Here is a 16,117-nt window from a genome sequence, read left to right as displayed (position 1 = left end):
AGGCTCTGGTCAAGCAAATTGGAATGCTCGGTCCGAGTAACAAGCCCAATGTAAGTCTATAGGAAACTCGAGCGTTTTTCCTACGGCCACCCCCGGCAGTCTGCAGAGGGCCTAAAAATTGCCAAATTGCCCAAATCGATGGGAACAGTGCTCAAATGACATGGGAACAGCATGGGGAAGACCCCTGGAAGCATTTCTGACTCCCAGGTCAATGCTGTAAAAAATGATGTCAGAGGTATTAGACCACTTTTACGGACTCACAATAAAACATACAAAAACGAAACCAAAATGCATTTTCCTGGGAAATATGTTAAGGAACATCCTTTCCAGGGTAATGTATATAAGGTAAAATAACGAAAAAACAAAAATGTTCCTCCACACCTTGGGCTATGTTCACACGTAGCGTTTTTTATGCCCTTTTGCATTGCTTTCAACCGTGATTAAGGCTGGGTGCCCACGTAGAGTTTTTCAACGTTTATGCTGCGGAATTTCCGCAGCGGAAACGCTTGTGAAACGCTAGGTAATCCGCACCCCATGGTCCCCAAGGGGATTCCGCATGTTCTATGCACATGCTGTGGATTTTTCCGCAGCGTTTATGCTGCGTACAAAAATCCACAGCTTGTCATTTAATTTTGCGGAAGCGCAGCGGAACTCCCGCCATTGACTTGCATTGAAATGCATAGAAACCGCGACTGTACATTTGTACAAGCGGCTTCTATGCGTCTCTATGTGCGGATGGTACCCAGTTCTGGAGGAGAGAAGACTCTCATCCAGACCTGGGCACCATTGTACCTGTAAAAAAAAGAATAAAATAACAAATAAAGTTTATACTCACCTTTCCGAAGGCTTTTCTCTGAATGCCGACATCGCTTGAGGACCTGCGGTGACGTCAGTCATGTGACCACAGGCCCTTCACCGCTCTGTCTCGCGATATGCCGGCAGCCGGGAACCAGACAGGAACGAGCGCTGCTGCACACACCGGGGCCTCGGGGGTGAGTATAGCTTTTTGTTTTAATTTTTACAGTTCACACTGTATAAATCCATGCCGTTTGCATGGATTTATATAGTGTGACCTAGTTGTCAAGCACTTTCCAAGTGATGCTATCGCCTGGAAAGCGCTTGTCAATCTGCATGCGGAAACGCATGTGGATCCGCATGTATTCTGCAGGAAAAACGCATGCACAATCTGCATGCGTTTTTTCTGCCAGGGAGATGCAGAAATGCTGCAGAAATTTTCTGCTTCATTTCTGCATCGTGGGCACATAGCCTAATGCATTCACCGGGAAATGACATTTTAACATTTTACAACCTTATCTGGCCATGTGGTGTGTGAAACATCATCAGACACATCCTGTTTCATTTATGAAGGAGGGATTGTGAAAGTCACAAACACTATTTTTACAGCCTTACTATTCTTAAAGGGCCAGCCGTCAGCTATGTTTTGTTGTTCCCATTATTAAAGAGTAGGTCTCCTATACTGTTATTGCATATGCAGTGACTGCAAGGGCTGCCAAAAATTTGGACACAACCCAATACCCCTTTGAAGAGACATAGAGGAGGATCTCCTTTATAATGGGAACATTTTTTCACGGAGTGGGTCTCCTATAGTGGTAATGCCTATGCTGTGACTGCAAGGGCTGCTAAAATTTGGGAAAAACCCCACTAACAATTTAAAGACACATAGAGCTGGGCCACAGTAACAACATGTTCCCATTAGCAAGGAGAGGGTCTATCCCAGGGGTCTCAAACTCAGCTGGGTATATGGGCCGCACTCGGAAAAAAATTGAATTTGGGGGGCCGCATTCTTTGAATCACAAAGTGACGTTTTTAGTGATACCATTTTTTTTCTATACACCTTTTGAACTGGTCCTCATCTTGTAGTAATGCCCCATCCTGGTCCTCATCTTGTAGTAATGCCCCATCCTGGTCCTCATCTTGTAGTAATGCCCCATCCTGGTCCTCATCTTGCAGTAATGCCCCGTCCTGGTCCTCATCTTGCAGTAATGCCCCATCCTGGTCCTCATCTTGTAGTAATGCCCCATCCTGGTCCTCATCTTGTAGTAATGCCCCGTCCTGGTCCTCATCTTGCAGTAATGCCCCGTCCTGGTCCTCATCTTGTAGTAATGCCCCATCTTGTTCCTCATCTTGTAGTAATGCCCCATCTTGTTCCTCATCTTGTAGTAATGGCCCATCCTGGTCATCTTGTAGTAATGGCCCATCCTGGTCATCTTGTAGTAATGCCCCATCTTGTTCCTCATCTTGTCGTAACACACTCCATCCAGGTCCCCATATTGTAGGAATGTCCCCATCCAGGTCCCAATATTGTAGGAATGTCCCCATCCAGGTGCCCATATGTGCTCACCCATAGTGCCCATATGTCCCCATCCAGGTACCCATAGTGCCCATATGTCCCCATCCAGGTGCCCATAGTGCACATAACAGAGAAAAAAAAAAAGATTCTTCTCACCTGTCCTCCGTTCCCTCAGCGTTCTTCTGCACATGCAGCATGCAGGCACCATAGACTCCTTGACGATCGCGGCCCGATCCAGTAGCCGCCGACATCAGCGCTGTAGTGCAGTGTATTGCCGCGCAGAGACCGTCTCTCGGCACAGCAATACCAATGCAAACCGCCGGCCTATCAGAGGCCAGCAGCTGACATCTGCACATGTCAGTGACGTCATACGCCTCTGTGCTGGGACGCAGATGTCAGCTGCTGGCCTCTGATAGACTGGCGGCTTGCATTGGTATTTCTGTGCCAAGAGCCGGTCTCAGGGCGGCAATACACTACACTAGAGAGCTGATGTCGGTGGCTCCTGGACCGGGCCGCGATCGGGGTCTATGGTGTCTGCGGGCCGCGTGTTTGAAACCCCTGGTCTATCCAGTTACAGAGTATGCAGTGAGTCCAAAGGCTGACAAAATTTAGGAAAAACCCCACTAACAATTTAAAGACACACAGATCTGGGCCACAGTAACATGTTCCTATTAGAAAGGAGAGGGTCTGCTATCCAATTATAAGGTATGCAGTGAGTCCAACGGCTGGGCTACAGTAACGAGTATGACATGTTCCCATTAAAAATGAGTGGGTCTCCCATACTGTTTGCCTATGCAGTGAATGCAACGGCTGCCAAAAATTTGGAGGAACACCAGTGTCCCTTGCAAGAGACGTAGAGGTCGGAGGGCCTCCTGAAAACAATGTTCCCATTATTAGGAAGTGGGTCTCACATACTGTTTGCCTATGCAGTGAAAGCAACGGCTGCCAAAAATTTGGAGGCACTCCAATATCCCTTGCAAGAGACGTAGATATTGTGGTGATATGGAGGAGAAGGAGGCAGACAATTGCAAATAGTCAAAATCAGGAAGCATATACCCATGTCTGGGTGTGAAGATAGAGGTGCATGGGAATAGAGTTAGACCTCCCAAAAAAAAACCACTGTATTTGAGTTTATGTTACGCTGCTATCATTCAGTGGTGTTGAGAAGTCTGGCCCAATCCAGCCCTTGTTCATTTTTATAAGAGTCAGCCTGTCAGCATTTTCAGTTGACAGGCAGATGCACCTATTGGTTATAATTCCACCTGCGGCACTAAAAACCCGCTCTGACAAAACGCTAGCAGCAGGGCAGGCCAGGACCTCCAAGGCATAGAGAGCCAGTTCATGTCACATGTCCAGCTTGGATACCCAATAATTATAAGGCACAGAGGAATCACAGAGGACGTTGGTACAGTCAGCAAGGTACTCCCTAACCATCTTCCGAAACTTTTCCCTCCTTGTGAGAGTACCCCACGCCTCAGGACCTGTGCAATGGGAGGTTCTGAGAAAACTGTCCCAGAACTTTGACAGTGTTCCCCTGCCTCTGCTGGATTGCATTTGTGTCTCTAATCTGTACTCCTTGGTTGTCCAACGAACTGTGACCACTGCCGTCAGTGTTTTCAGATGGGAATTTTTTTAATAATTCCGCAACATGGGCCTTCTCGTACTGCACCATTTTATTAGGCCTGTCCTGCAAGGACATAAGAGACAGAAAGTTCTCCTTGTAGCGTGGGTCTAGAAGTGTCACCAAACAGTAATGACTCACCCAAAATTTGGACAACACAAGGGTCACGGGAAAGGCAGTGTAACAAATTCAGCCATATGTGCCAGACTGCTAACAGGCAAGACTTCTGTGTCCTCACCAAGTGAACGATTGACCATGCTCTCCTTCTCCTCCTCCTCCTCCCTGTCCTCAGGCCATCCACGTTGAACAAACGGTATGACAGTTGGTAGTACCGTTTATGGCGCAGGAAATTAGCTCCTGTTCTTCCTCCTCTTCCTCATTGTCACCCAATCCACTTTGGGATTAGATGAGGCTGGGCTGTGTGGAATCACCCTGTATGGTTTCTTGCTCCATCTCATCGTGCTCCCCCTGCAATGCATCCTCTTTAATTGTGAGCAGAGAGCATTTCAGAAGCAGGATGGTGACGCTAATTATGACGTCAATGCCGCTCACCATCTTGGTGAAGTCCTCAAAGTTTTGGAGGATGGTACATATGTCTGACATCCATGTCCACTCCTGAGGTCTTTTGTGTGGAGTCTGACCTAAATACCGACGGCCTTGTTGATGCTGGTAGTCAACAACTGCCCTCTTCTGCTAACAAATCCTTCCCAACATCTTCAATGTAGAGTTCCAATGCGTGGGGACATCGCAGATGAGTCGGTGAGCTGGAAGCTGCAAATGCTGCTGAAGCACGGCAAGGGCGGCGGAAGCTGTAGCTGACTTTCTAAAATGGGCACACAGGCGACATACTTTGCCAAGCAGATCCGGGTAGGTTTTGAGAAACCGCTGAACCACGAGGTTAAGCACATGGGCCAGGTATGGTACGTGTGTGAGCTCACCTCGCCTCAAAGCTGCCACCAGGTTCCGGCCATTGTTACTCACGACCATGCCTGGCTGTAGGTTCGGCGGTGTCCGCCACACATCTGCCTGCTCTTTCAGAACTGTCCACAACTCTTCAGCGTTGTGCGGTTTGTCACCTAAACATATTAGCTTCAGCACAGCCGCTTGGCCGAGGCGCTGCTGCAGTGCTTCCAGTTTACGACTGATGTGGTCATTTCAGAGATGGAGGCTGAAGAGGAAGAGGAGGTGCAGGAGCTGTGGAATGTGGGGGCAACCTTGACTGACCCAGGACCCGCAATCCTCGCCGTCAGGAGGACGTGTTCTATCCCATGGTCCGACTGGATCCCAGCTTCCACTATATTAACCCAGTGTTCCGTCAGCAAGATGTACCATCCCTGCCCACAAGCAATTGTCCACGTATCCGTGGTTAGGTGGACTTTCCCAGTAACTGCATTGTTGAGGACACGGCTAATGTTGTGGGACACGTGCTCGTATAATGCGGGGACAGCACACCGGGAGAAATAGTGCCGGCTGGGGACCGAATACCGAGGGATGGCCGCCGCCATCAGGTTACGGAAAGCTTCCGTCTCCACGAGCCTAAAAGGCAACATTTCGAGCTCAAGCATTCGTGAAATGTGTGAATTTAGTAGTGTGGCCTGTGGGGCATTGAATGCGTATTTGAACTTGCGCTCCAAGGACTGGGATAGGGACAACTGAACGCTGCACTGGGACGTGGACGTGCTTGCAGATGGTGCTAGTTGAGAGTGTGCAACGACACGTGCAGGCCGGGAAGCATCTTGGCATGCGCCATGGGCAGGGGATTGGCGTGCACGCACAACAGCGGGAGAAGCAGTGGTGTAACCCGCAGACACTGTTTCTGGACTCTGGGGTTTGGCCCGCTATGTCGGGTGCTTTACCGGCATGTGCCTGATCATGCTGGTGGTGGTCAGGCTGCTAATTTTGCTACCCCTGCTGATGCTGGCCTGGCAGGTGGTGCAAATGGCCTTTTTGGGGTTATCTGCAGAGTCTTTAAAAAACAACCAGACTCAGGAAGACCTAACAGTTGTACTGGCAACTTCCGTCGTGTTGGCGTTACGAGGAATGCTTTCCTGCCTTGTGTCTGTGGCCGCCACACTGCTTCTTCCTGCCTGTTGAGTTGCTGCGCCTCCCTCCCCCTGTGTGCTGCTGTCCTCACTCTGTATGTCCCCCTGCCAGGTTGGGTCAGTTACTATATCATCCACCACCTCGTCTTCCACTTCTGCACCCTGGTCCTCCTCCTGACTTTCTGGTAATTGTGTCTCATCATCATCATCATCATCCACCTCTTGCGACAGTAATTGCACTTTCCCACCGTTGCTTTTGTGTGACCGTGGCTGCTCCGATATTTGGGCATCGCTGCACGCATTCTCTTGACTCGCTTGAAGCTGGCCGAGCGATAGGCCCGAATCTACAAATGGAAAAGTGAACAGCTCTTCTGAGTGTCCAAGTGTGGGATCAGTTGTCTCCGGGTACTCGGTATGGTAGGAGGAAGGAGAATTAGGGTGAGGAATATGCGGTCCAGACTCATGGCTACTGAGACGTGACCGTGTGGAAGACAGGATGGTGGTGGTGGCAAAGTGACTGGAAGCATCTGCTATCCAACCAACAACCTTTTGACACTGCACTGGGTTCAATAGTGGTGTACTGCGGTCCCCTAGTAATTGGGACAGGAAGGTCGAGCAACAAGATGTGGGTGTTTGCTGTGGCACAATTTCAGCTTGCCCACGGCCACGTCCTCGGCCTCTGCATGCACCATCACGTCTACTTCCCCGTCCCTTGCCACGCACCTTGCCCATTTTAAATGAAGGACAATATTTCCCACGTTCACGAGAAATGGCTGCTTTTGGAAAGCAATTATATGTGATACGTATGACAGAGAACCACGATTTTAAATATCAGGCCTGTAATTTACTAATATTATTCTACACAGAGTCCTAGTGTGAATAGCTTGACTGACACACTGCAACAGAATGGAAAAGGAGGCCAATATTTTCCACTTTCAGTTCAAATTTCTGGATTTTTAGCGCTGAAATATGGAACAGATCTGGCTGTATTCTGCAGTGCTAACAAGCAAATGGAGCAGAAAAATGGCACACTCTGAATTGCTTTTCAAGAAAATAACCAGGATTAAGATAAACAAAAAATTTGCCCTGGCCCCTGCAGCTGGATTAGTCCTCAGAAGGACTGTTAGTTCAGTTGTGTGTATATATATATATATATATATATATATATATATATATATATATATATACAGTTAGGTCCATATATATTTGGACAGAGACATTTTTCTAATTTTGGTTCTAGACATTACCACAATGAATTTTCAACAAAACAATTCAGATGCAGTTGAAGTTCAGAATTCAGCTTTCATTTGAGGGTATCCACATTAAAATTGGATGAAGGGTTTAGGAGTTTCAGCCCCTTAACATGTGCCACCCTGTTTTTAAAGGGATTTATATATATATATATATATATATATATATATATATATATATATATAATGTTGTGGAATACCTATACTAACTATAAACAAGCAAATCTCTCCCTGACTCAGCAGCACCTCTCCCTACTCTGCCTGATTCCGGGGTATAGACCTGTAGTGCCACAACCAACAAGGCTACAGCATTACAGTGCATGGCAGGCAATCTCAGCATGTTCATTGGCGCTCTAAAGAGCAACAAACATGCAGGGAGGGGACCCGAGTTCCCGCCCGAGCAACCCGGAAAAACTCGCCGAGCTTGTCGAGCACCGTGATGCTCGGGTGAGTACTGAGCAGTGGCGAGCACATTCGCTCATCACTAGATAAAATGTTTGGTTATTAGGGGTCCAACGGTTAGCACTCCCACTGATCCAAAGATCTGGGGTCTTGTGCTCTACCACCACATAAATTGAGCAGTAGTGCACGTGTGGCCACCACTGTGTCAGGGGTAGTGTGTGTGTGTGTGTGTGTGTGTGTGTGTGTGTGTGTGTGTCCACCTCTACCATAGACTGTGAATAAAGCAGTGGTCACTTAGCGCACTACTGCTCCATTAACACACAGAATCGAATAATAATTTATCACCTAGACTGTGACCATTAAATGTTAGTCGATATGTTTTTATTTTACAGGAAGAGGCTTTATGAAATTATGGGATGCAAAGAGTTAACTTGTGCGTGTCTGTGTAGGGCACTAGTATGAAAAAGACTTAAATTGTGACCATCTGTCCTCGCTAATTTTCACCAAAGTGAGGATGATCGCCTACTCGAGGGCCTGCCCTTTCCAATCTGTCTTGGTTTCTAATCTCCATCAGGAGATTTATGTGCTTTATAGAACATATTTCAAGGTGTTTCAGAGCGGAGAAGGTTCATCCTGACTCTTGATGGGAAAGAAGAGGAAAACTCAGGCCAACAGTGATTCTTATTAATTTGGGCAGTCAGTCCGCACCTCACTGGGTGAAAACATTGGTAATGAAAGAAATCATTGCAGAGTCTGTGCTAATTCTGTGCACCGAGCTGCTAGTGTTACGTATACTCACTGTATATATGCAATATGTGTGACACACGGGATGCGGAGACCCTATTGTTCTGTACAGTATTTATAGCCGTGCCATAATAGAGGAAATCTGCTCATTATTCCAAACAAAAGCCAACATAGGCTGCAGCGCTGCACAATTAGGAAATCTTAGTCAAAGGTTTGGACTAAAAGAAAAGTGCTGCCTCGGCAATGTATACGTCGCTTATTAAAGCTGGGTTATGGCTGAGATAATGATCCAGAGCTGAAATGATTGCAGTCCCCTGGACCGAAATAATATTCAGGCATGAAGTTTATGGGGGGAGAAGATCAAAACTGATGCAAAGGGAAAATAGAAATGGAAAATGTTGCTCATGGCAACCAATCGGGTCACTGCTTTCATTTTACAACAGGTAATCGGTTGTCATGGCAACTGCTCCAGTTTTGGGAAATCTGCTTATAAATCCGGATCCCGTATGTAAGCAGGGTCACTAGTCTTCTCACAGACCTCAAAATTGCACGTAAATCTATGTAGTAATGGAATAAAAGGGTTTTGTTTTTTTACAAAGGAAATATAAGTGATAACTGCAGTCCTCATGCAGTTCTGGTAGTATAGAACCGTCAGTATGGTAATATAGAACCGCCTTCCATTACTCTAGGTCATACATGCCAAACTCTGGCCCATGGGCCAAATCTGGTGAGGCCCTTTATTCTGTATGGAGGACTATGTGGGACACATTATTCTGTATGGAGGACTATGTGGGACACATTATTCTGTATGGAGGACTATGTGGGACACATTATTCTGTATGGAGGACTATGTGGGACACATTATTCTGTATGGAGGACTATGTGGGACACATTATTCTGTATGGAGGACTATGTGGGACACATTATTCTGTATGGAGGACTATGTGGGACACATTATTCTGTATGGAGGACTATGTGGGACACATTATTCTGTATGGAGGACTATGTGGGGCCCATTATACAGTATGGAGGACTATGTGGGGCCCATTATACAGTATGGAGGACTATGTGGGGCCCATTATACAGTATGGAGGACTATGTGGGGCCCATTATACAGTATGGAGGACTATGTGGGGCCCATTATACAGTATGGAGGACTATGTGGGGCCCATTATACAGTATGGAGGACTATGTGGGGCCCATTATACAGTATGGAGGACTATGTGGGGCCCATTATACAGTATGGAGGACTATGTGGGGCCCATTATACAGTATGGAGGACTATGCGGGGCCCATTATACAGTATGGAGGACTATGCGGGGCCCATTATACAGTATGGAGGACTATGCGGGGCCCATTATACAGTATGGAGGACTATGCGGGGCCCATTATACAGTATGGAGGACTATGCGGGGCCCGTTATACAGTATGGAGGACTATGCGGGGCCCGTTATACAGTATGGAGGACTATGCGGGGCCCGTTATACAGTATGGAGGACTATGCGGGGCCCGTTATACAGTATGGAGGACTATGCGGGGCCCGTTACTCTGTATGGAGGACTATGCGGGGCCCGTTACTCTGTATGGAGGACTATGCGGGGCCCGTTACTCTGTATGGAGGACTATGCGGGGCCCGTTACTCTGTATGGAGGACTATGCGGGGCCCGTTACTCTGTATGGAGGACTATGCGGGGCCCGTTACTCTGTATGGAGGACTATGCGGGGCCCGTTACTCTGTATGGAGGACTATGCGGGGCCCGTTACTCTGTATGGAGGACTATGCGGGGCCCGTTACTCTGTATGGAGGACTATGCGGGGCCCGTTACTCTGTATGGAGGACTATGCGGGGCCCGTTACTCTGTATGGAGGACTATGCGGGGCCCGTTACTCTGTATGGAGGACTATGCGGGGCCCGTTACTCTGTATGGAGGACTATGCGGGGCCCGTTACTCTGTATGGAGGACTATGCGGGGCCCGTTACTCTGTATGGAGGACTATGCGGGGCCCGTTACTCTGTATGGAGGACTATGCGGGGCCCGTTACTCTGTATGGAGGACTATGCGGGGCCCGTTACTCTGTATGGAGGACTATGCGGGGCCCGTTACTCTGTATGGAGGACTATGCGGGGCCCGTTACTCTGTATGGAGGACTATGCGGGGCCCGTTACTCTGTATGGAGGACTATGCGGGGCCCGTTACTCTGTATGGAGGACTATGCGGGGCCCGTTACTCTGTATGGAGGACTATGCGGGGCCCGTTACTCTGTATGGAGGACTATGCGGGGCCCGTTACTCTGTATGGAGGACTATGCGGGGCCCGTTACTCTGTATGGAGGACTATGCGGGGCCCGTTACTCTGTATGGAGGACTATGCGGGGCCCGTTACTCTGTATGGAGGACTATGCGGGGCCCGTTACTCTGTATGGAGGACTATGCGGGGCCCGTTACTCTGTATGGAGGACTATGCGGGGCCCGTTACTCTGTATGGAGGACTATGCGGGGCCCGTTACTCTGTATGGAGGACTATGCGGGGCCCGTTACTCTGTATGGAGGACTATGCGGGGCCCGTTACTCTGTATGGAGGACTATGCGGGGCCCGTTACTCTGTATGGAGGACTATGCGGGGCCCGTTACTCTGTATGGAGGACTATGCGGGGCCCGTTACTCTGTATGGAGGACTATGCGGGGCCCGTTACTCTGTATGGAGGACTATGCGGGGCCCGTTACTCTGTATGGAGGACTATGCGGGGCCCGTTACTCTGTATGGAGGACTATGCGGGGCCCGTTACTCTGTATGGAGGACTATGCGGGGCCCGTTATTCTGTATACTGGTTTGCCCGCTACTTTGTCCAAGTTTTTAATTTTGGCCCTCTGTGTGTTTGAGTTTGACATCCCTGCACTAGGTGTTTGGTGGGTTAAGGGTGGAGTGGCACCAAGAGTTCTTAGAAAATATGTTGCCTCATTTTTCTCCAAAACCGATACGTCTGGATAGCCGAAAGTACTTCTTCATGCTCTATTGTTATTTTTAAGTAGAACAGGAGGAATTCAATAGACATGTATTTGCTTGGGAATCTGCAAAAAAAATCTGAGGCAGAAATTCAGGTTTCTTCTGACACCGATTTGTAGTTCTCACGTCCGCATGTGAACTGACCCCATTCAATGAGGCTAATCTGTTTGCCGCTAGCTAGTCATGGCTTTTGGTTAGATCAACCCGGAAACCAAATCATTAAATGGCATTTTACTTATGAAAGAAGTTCTGAAGACCCTGTCAGAAAAAAACCCAAGGCTGCATGAAAGCCATTGCTGATTTCCTATTCAAAATAACACTGGTCAACAAATTTTAACTTTTTTTCTGTTTCCTCTATTAAAATATGTTGTCCTTATGTATTTGGAGGTGCTAATTTCAGAATTGTAATCAGAATTTCTGTAGCATGTACCATTTCCGAGATATTTTCATTTTACGATTATAATGATAAGGACTGTACATAGTGCATAATAAATTGGCACTTATATTAAACGTTTTATTTCAGAAGTGTATTTTTGGTAGAAATAACCAATGAAATTCATAATATGGACTCTCTTTATTATAATATACAGCACTCTAAGCCCTGTCCAATCATGCATTGCATTAGTTGTGCACTCTCAGGCATGTCCAGACACAACTGTCAGACTTTGGTCTATTTCCAAGTAGCATTATGTAATACTGTAGCAGCAGTAACGACGCTGTAGTCTTCATGTGTTTCTTCTGTTTTGCAGAAAATTTCATAAGGAGCAAAACTGTTTAATAAGTAATGAGTTGCAGAATGCCGCGTCAATGTCACAATAGCAGTGACCTCTTTTGTTACATATGTGGAGATTATACCCTTAAAAGAAAAGGAGTATAACTGCAGTTGTTAAGAAGGCGTATGTTAAGGAGTTATGTTTTGGATGCAAAATTGGTGACCAAGACAGAGCATGGGCTCCTCATATATGCTGCTCATCTTGCACTATGAGTTTGAGGTCTTGGCTGAAGGGTGTGCGACCATTGATTCCGTTTGCCATTCCAATAATCTGGAGGGAGCAGAAGCACCATATAACTGATTGTTACTTCTGCATGACGAATGTATCCGGTTTTTCTACTAAGAACAGGAGGTCTATTGAATATCCCAACCTTGCTTCTGCAATTAGAACGATGCACGATGAAAATCTGTCAGTTCCAAAACCACCGCCCGTGTGGAGAATAGACGATGAAATGAAGGTTGATTCATTAGAGATGGAAGCTGCTGCTGATTCAGATTTCGAACCATCAATATCAACTGCTCCTCTATCTCAAGAAAGACTCAACGATCTGGTCAGAGATTTGGGTTTATCAAAGAGTCAGGCAGAACTTCTTGGATTAAGGTTGCAAGGGTGGACTGTGTTGCAGCCAGGTACAAAAATTTCAGTATTTCGCAGTCGTCATGAAGATTTAACCAAATAGTTCAGTCAAGCTGACAGTCTCACTTCTGTCCTTGGAGTTGACCATGACCCAAGGGAATGGCGACTGTTCGATTCATCAGTGTAGCAAGGCTGTCTTGCTACACAATGGCAATGTCTACCCTCGATACCTATCGAAGAACAGGTTGAAAGTCTTCTTCAGGCTTACAAGTCAATGAAGTGCAACATGTCACTTAAAATACATTTCCTTCATTCACACATTGACTTTTTCCCACCAAACCTCGGCGCTGTAAGTGATGAACATGGTGAAAGGTTTCATCAAGACATTTCCCAGATGGAGAAACGGTGCCAGGGGAGGTGGAGTCCCTCGATGCTGGGTGACTATTGTTGGAATCTTGTCTGTGAATCATCGGACAGTGATTATAAACAAAAATCAATGGCAAAAATTTCTAAACTTGATCGCTGTTGCTGACTTTTGCATTCGGAATATCACATGCCACTACGAATTTGACAGTATTCAATGCATATATATATAATTGCATTTTTCTCAAAAATCTTACGTGATAGAGCAATTCTGAAGTTATTTCTGAACTCAGCATGACATTTCCGATAAGATACACTCAATTTCATGCTGGAAACAAACACCTTGTTAAACAGTGTAATGAGACCCGTTTCATAGGTGTATTTTCAAAATCTGTGGCTTAAAAAAAATACATGAAAATTGCATCAAAGATTTAGGAAAGGCATAAAGAAAATAATTTATTTTTTCCATTTGTGTCTAAAGCTAAATTCATAATTTCTCTGGTATCCTGTTTTAATTGGTCAGTTTATGGCTGGAGCTCAGATAGTACAATGAGAGTTAAAGGGGTATTCCCATCTCCAAGATCCTATCCCAGTATGTAGTAGGTGTAATAATAATAATATTAGCAAATACCTCCAATTAGAAATGTAGTATAGTTTTTCTGATTCGCTATGTGTCTTTCCTCATGTCAGGCATTGCAGGACCTTGGGTATCCATGGTTACGACCACTGATATAGTGACAGTTAGCTAGTTGCAAGTGGTCGTAACCATGGAAATCTAAGGTCCTTCAATGCCTGCACGAGGAAAGAGACCTAGCGAATCAGAAAAACTATACTACATTTCTAATTGGAGGTATTTGCTAATATTATTATTATTACACCTACTACATACTGGGATAGGATCTTGGAGATGGGAATACCCCTTTAACTCTCATTGTACTATCTGAGCTCCAGCCATAAACTGACCTATTAAAACAGGATACCAGAGAAATTATGAATTTAGCTTTAGACACAAATGGAAAAAATAAATTATTTTCTTTATGCCTTTCCTAAATCTTTGATGCAATTTTCATGTATTTTTTTTAAGCCACATCCAGGAGTATATCCAAAAATACCCTGTGGTCAGTCTGGCTTAAAAGCGTTTTTCCTTCTTTAGGTTTCCACAGCAGAGCTATAGAATTTGCCATGAATGCTTGATTGGAGTCAAACATGTGGCATCCTCGCTATTCTTGAGAACAGAGTTTGAGTCCTATTTGCGACAGACACCGTCACGGTCCACTGCAAACCAGACAAAAAAAACATATTGATAGGATAAATGGCTTTTTATAAAATTGGCCGTAGCATGCGTGCGTCTGATGTAGGATAATTAGATGTGTAAGCCCAATTTTGGACAGATACTGAAGTGACTGGTAACATTCTCCAAACCTCATTGAACAACATGAAATTAATATGAAAATAGTTAACTAGAGCAGAGGGTGTCTTGATAAATACTCCTGCGTAGGTCAATACACTGGAGCCCATAAAGAAGTATTCTTTGGATGCTGGCATCTTCATTTACTCAGACTGTAGCCACTGCGACCCTTGGATGGCACCGTAGGCCACATCTGAAGACCCCAGAATGTAATCTGATGCGCCATTTGTTGGATAAATCTTGGCCCATTCTACAATCTGACCCAGTGCTTTCAAATTATTTGAGCCCAAAACCAAACATCACGTTCCGTTGATCACGTAATTTAAAAAGCCACTATACGAATAAATCAACGTCCTTTTTATCTAAATCGAGGTTGTCTGAAGGCTGCAGACCATGTGGTAAATGTGTGGCCTGCACCAATGTGGGTCGGTCTCACACATTTCAAAGTTCAGATGGACAAAGGGTATATAATATCCAACATCATATCACATGCACCACAACGGCAGTGGTCTACTATGCCACTTGTCCATGTTCATTGACCTATGTGGGGCTAACGACACGTCAACTGAAAGTTCGGATACGTGAGCATGTCTTGGGTATTACGGCAGCGAAGGAAATCAATGATCTAACTCTTTTGAAAACACTACCTAGGCATTTCAAATTGTTACATGGGTGTGATGCTTCCCTACTAAAAGCAATTGGTATTGATATTATTCCACCGAACATCAGGGGTGGTAAGATTAGTAAATCCTTAGCCCAATTAGAAATGAGATGGATCTGGACACTTAAGACTGTTTGTCCTTTAGGGCTCAATGAAAATATGTTATGTCCCGTTCCTGTGAACCAATCCAGTCCTTGAACTCGTAATTGTTTTTAGGTGTGTATGTTTTTAAACTATTTTTAATTATTCGTTTATTTTCTAGTAATCTCTAATGTGGCTTTTTGATGAATTTACCGGATCCTGGGTCCCATCGTCTTCATATACATACAAGCTGTAGAAAGGAGGATTTTGTCTCTTTTTCTCTGGTTCTCTTTCCCTTGTCTTTCTCCCCCCCCCCCCCTAAATTTTAGTATATTCTATCATCTGTTTGTACCGAAATGATATTATGTACATACGATGTGATTATTATTGAATGGTAATCGGATTTAATTATACCGTTAGTCCTATAGGAGACACATAATATTATTTTATTATTTTTATTAGGTCTTTGTCATCTCCTCCTTCTTAATCCCTCCTCCTTTTTCCCCCGTTTCTCTCCCTGGTCTGTCTTTTCCCCCTTTTTCTTCCCTCTCTCCCCTCTTCCCCTCCCCCTCTTTCTCATACTGGTTGCGCTTTCACACTACAAATTCAGCAGTGTGTCCTCATGTGACTTAGTCACTCTTATTCATTTTATTTCCACACTTAATTTTTTATAATTACACTAGTTCTAACACATTATGTTTGTGGTCCCTTGATGTCTGTCTCAACCATGTATACTGATTTTAATATGCAAATTGCCTCTTCAGAGAAAAAGAGGACTTGTACTCTATAACGCCACCTATTGGAAGTAGCAATCCTACAAGTCACAATCAACCCTTTAACGAGTCGTGCAATATGACTTAGGATAAAAGCCAAATCAGAA

Source organism: Phyllobates terribilis, unplaced genomic scaffold, assembly GCF_046119375.1.
Source record: "Phyllobates terribilis strain yellow unplaced genomic scaffold, ASM4611937v1 Scaffold_2__4_contigs__length_985480577, whole genome shotgun sequence".
NCBI classification, from domain to species: Eukaryota; Metazoa; Chordata; class Amphibia; order Anura; family Dendrobatidae; genus Phyllobates; species Phyllobates terribilis.
The sequence above is the reverse complement of the archived record's forward strand: the minus strand, read 5'-3'. Positions refer to the sequence as shown.